Source organism: Nuphar pumila, chromosome 1 (genome assembly GCF_984573655.1).
Source record: "Nuphar pumila chromosome 1, dmNupPumi1.hap1.1, whole genome shotgun sequence".
Classification (NCBI taxonomy): Eukaryota; Viridiplantae; Streptophyta; class Magnoliopsida; order Nymphaeales; family Nymphaeaceae; genus Nuphar; species Nuphar pumila.
Window position 1 is genome coordinate 92,387,865 of NC_143249.1, and position 4,818 is coordinate 92,392,682.

Below are 4,818 nucleotides of genomic sequence, written 5' to 3' on the forward strand. Positions count from 1 at the left end.
CATCGGCTCTTTCCTCTGTTTATTTCCTTTAATTTTAATTTTAATTTTGTTTGACAATAATATTTGCTTTTCATTGTATTTTCCTTCATTTCCCTTTTCTTGTCTTTCTGTTGTTTATGATTTTGTTAATTTTCTTGTTCGTGGCTCCATTAGAGCACTCTTGGAAGCATCATGTTGCTTATAGCAATCTCGATCTTCCCCTGTGCAACATCAACAGAATCACTGTGTTCCAACATTTTTTTTTCCTTTTCCTGTCTTCATGTCTAATTTATATTTTAAAGTTCTGATTTACATTTGGTTCTCAGTTTTATTATGTTCTCATTCATATCGATCTCTAGGTTCATTTATTTTAGTTATATTCTGCTCCTGCCTCCTTAAAGCGCCCTAGGTGGCATCGGGTTGCTGATAGCAACGACGCTCTACCTCTGCACAATATGAACAGAACGCTCATGTTCCGACATCTTCTTTTATTTTATTTTTAAATTTCTCTATTTTACGTAAGTGTAAATATTTGTCTATGCTATTCCAGGTTCGATACTACTTTGCAGATTCATCGTATCATTTGTTTTTTTTTTATGTTTTACATTTCAGTATATCGTTCTTTGATTTTTCATTTGTATATGCTATTCCATGTTTTGATTCAACCTCGTCAATTTCATCTACTCTGTATCATAGATCCTCTTTACACATTACTGCATCATAGCGTTTACTGAATCATGCTTCTCTGCGTTCTCTTCCTCTGTGTTACCTGCATAGCCCTTTTTCTATATCGTTGCATTTTAGCTTGTAATCGCACCCCCCTATGACTCAGTTTTCATCTTGCGGTTCTCGATTCATGGACTGTCAAGGGGCTTCTTTGAGCTCATTGAATTTACAGGATTTGATCTGCTTGTGATTGCATCCGTTAGCATGGTTTTTCCTGATGAAGGGATCCAGAAATTGGGCCACAAGGCTATTAAAAAAAAAAAAGAAAAGGAAATCATGAAATCTCTGGAGGATAGATCACCATCAAGTTCGTTATTGTTCCTCTCATACATGACACACAATCTGGCCAATGGATCCTAGCCTGATTCAGGTATATCCTGAAGAATATTGCGAGCAATCATAGGGTGGCCATCCAACACTTCTGGAAGTGTCCAGCATCTTCCCCTTAATGTCAATGGATAAAACCATCGTCCATTTCAGAGAAGTCATAATCACAAAGAATACTACCATCATCGTTGGGTTTCCATATTTGGTAGTTAGACTGAACCAAGAGATGAGCCAACGAGAATCCATCTTGTGGGAATTAACTGTTTAGCTACGGAAGAGGCAAGCACACCACCGTGAATACAAGCTCTTCCTCTGTTGTTACATTTGGCAATCACCGCCCCAACACCTCTCCGTAGGTTGCCCTTACGAACTTCTGGACAATAGCTGAGGCCAAGGTTGTATGAACATTTTGAACAGCTTCTGCATAAATTCATAATAGAATGTTTGCAGTTATCGCAATACAGGTGCTCATCACATCTGTGTTAAATTCGCTGCCACACACCCACTTAGACATCACCATTACCCTGATATTCAACATCTGCACATTAATGGTATCATTTCCCATCGTCATTTTCTGTAAGATAAGCATTTATGATATGGTTTTTCTCTATATTCACTGATTCCTCTGCGGGATCTAAGGTGTTCACCTCCAAAGGTATTGGCTCTCAGGCAGAGGCTGCTGAAGTGAACAAATGAGATGAATGAAAATCTAAATTTCTGAATGACTGGTAACATCAGAATGATCTGGCATTCAAAGGATTAAGAGGTCTCTGTGCAGGGTGGTTTATCTAAAATATCACAACATATTTTTCATGTACTCTCATCCCGTGGTATCACAGGCTGACCATGATGGGAAGTTTTGAATTTGGAAAAGCACTGGGATTTGATATTCATATGGTGGACGTGGCGTTGGTAGGTATGCCACTAAAATTCAAGTTAATTCTTTTCTTGAATCAGAATTTTTGGGGTTTCTGCAGAATTGCTTAGCTACTTATACTCTATTGAAAACCCTTCACCCCACTTGTGTTTATCATGATTCATTTATCCTATGTTTTATCATGATTTATTGTGCTGCTTAGAGTGTGCCCTTGCCTTATAATCATAACCTTGATGCTTTTAAAATGGGAAGCTCATCAGTTTTGTTTTCTGCAAAAGTGTTGATCATTAGAGATAATGCTCCCTACCTGGGGTTTGGAGCATCATTGCTTGATTACATTTTATTTTAGTATGTTTTCTGGATTGTATGGCTACTCAGAACGTTTTAAGATAAGGAAATAGGTGATATGGGGCTGGCGACAGATAAGTGTAAGGTTCAGCGTATGAGTGAAGGTTGGTGTTCATTGACCCAATCCTCTCACTATGAGCTTTCAAGTAACATGAGGCTGGTGACAGGCCTGTGTAAGGTGCGGTTCATAAGTAAAAGATTTATATTGCTAGTTTGATTCTCTTTCATTGTGTGTTCTCAGGTGGTATGCGGCTGGTGATATACCTGTGTAAGGTATATCTCATGGGCAAAGAAGAAGTGGGGCCAGCGACAGATCTGTGTGATGTGGGGCTGGCGATAGACCTGTGAGGGATTCAGCTTGTGGGCAGAAGATGGCATTACCAAGATTCATTAAGGCAGTGAAGCATCACGAGATATAGCCTTGCTAACTTAATGTTGAAACCGGTACATTCACGATTGGATCTTAAAGGTAGGTACACCATCCCCTGAGATGAAATGTGGTTCGGCTCTGTAAACCAAAAATCAGTCAATAGATGAATCTTACTAAGTCTGAGCATAGCATATACACAAGTTATTGATCAGTATCCTGTGATATACTCTGTTAGGTATGTTTTAGGTACAATAATTTGTTTAGTTTTACAGATGAGGAATAGATGAAGCTATTACATCAATGGTTTGTGCTGCTGTCTGTCGAGTTACATTTATTTTGTTTTCCCATACATTAACTTTTTCTCTTTGGCCTCTTTTCTCAACGCTGTCATCCACCAACGACATTGCAAATCCAAGGGGATCACTTTGACAAGTCGCATAAGCTGTAGGGTCGGAATATCAGTATTGTGACATGCATAATTAAATGGCCATAATTCAATATGCTCGATTCATGACTCAGTCTGTATGAGAAATCAATAGATTGTATGTGTGTTAGTCTCATGTCCATATGCCTAAGATATTTGTAAACCCAATTAAGTTTTATGTGGACCAATCAAGTCCTGGTATATTGGTTTAGTAGGAAATAAGTCTTGGATCATGCTATTAGAACATGTAAGTGGAGGTCTTCGATAGCCTGGAAGCTATAAAGGGGTGAAGGAAGTTTTCTTCTTTAGGATATCTCATCATAGTAGCCCCCTGCACTCCCTGATATATTTGAACTGAGATTCTCAGTATTTTATAGTCATACCTTAGGTAAATGTTAGCTAGATTTGGAAGAATAGCATGGCCTTAATCTAAAGGCTGATAAAAAAAAAACAGCAAATAATACCTGTTACCACCTGTAGTTAGGATATTGTCAATATTCTTTTTTTCTCTTTCTCTCCCATGTTTGCATTTGGCTAACCCGGTTTTGCAGGAGAAGATGGAAAATTCTCTTGGGTTACAAATTTTTGACATTCTCAAAATCCGTTCAAGTTGTAATAGCTAGGCATTAATGTGAATATTTACGTTTCCAATCCTAGATTAGAATATATGAACATGTAGATGTCATAAATTGTCTGTTTTACATCATTTTTCTTTTATTTCAAAAATTCACATGGTGAAACACAAATGGCACGCGCACCATTCTAATAAAAGGTGATTAAATCCTAAGTTGACGATTTGCATCAATGGCTATAGTCAAGGTGTGAACAAAACTTAGGATTTTCATCTTTTATGGGATAACACCGGATCCACACTTTTCTTTTATTTCAAAAATTCACATGGTGAAACACAAATGGCACGCGCACCATTCTAATAAAAGGTGATTAAATCATAAGTTGACGATTTGCATCAATGGCTATAGTCAAGGTGTGAACAAAACTTAGGATTTTCATCTTTTATGGGATAACACCGGATCCACACTAGATCTCCTTCTAAAATCATCATATTTTTTCTCAATATTTTCTTCCTTTATTAGAGTTTTATTTAAAATTAACTCAAAACATATATCAATAGTCATAGTCAGGATATATTGAGAGTTGATTTCATTTTAAACTCTATAAAGGCACCAAAATATGTTTTATTCTTCATTTGAATTTAAATATGGTTATTATCTAATACATTTTATGACCATAGTCAGAAATGTATTATATCTTCAATCTTATTTCAATTCATTTAAAGAATGAAATATGCTTTTCAAAATTCAAATTTTAAATTTCTTTTAAATTCATTTAGCATTTAGGATATAATTATATCATATTTTTAAAATTATTTCAAAAACCCAAGTGATTTTTCTTCAAATATCTTCTTCATTTTTCAAACCAATCTTCAATTCTTATTTCAATTCATCTTTCTATTTTATCTTATTTCAAATATTCAAAACTTCAAATTTCAAAGTCCAATTTGACTTTGAAATTTCAAATTCATTTTTATATTCAAAATTCAATTTCCAATTCAAATCAAATTTCAAAGTTCAATTCAACTTTGAAATTCCAAATTCATTTTCAAGATTAAATTTTAAATTCAATTCAATATTCAAATCGAATTTCAAAGTTCAGTTCAAACTTTGAATTTCATCTCCTGATTTCAAAAATCAAGTTTTCTATTCTTCACTTCAAATTCCCAAAACTCCAAGTTCTTTTGAAATCTTC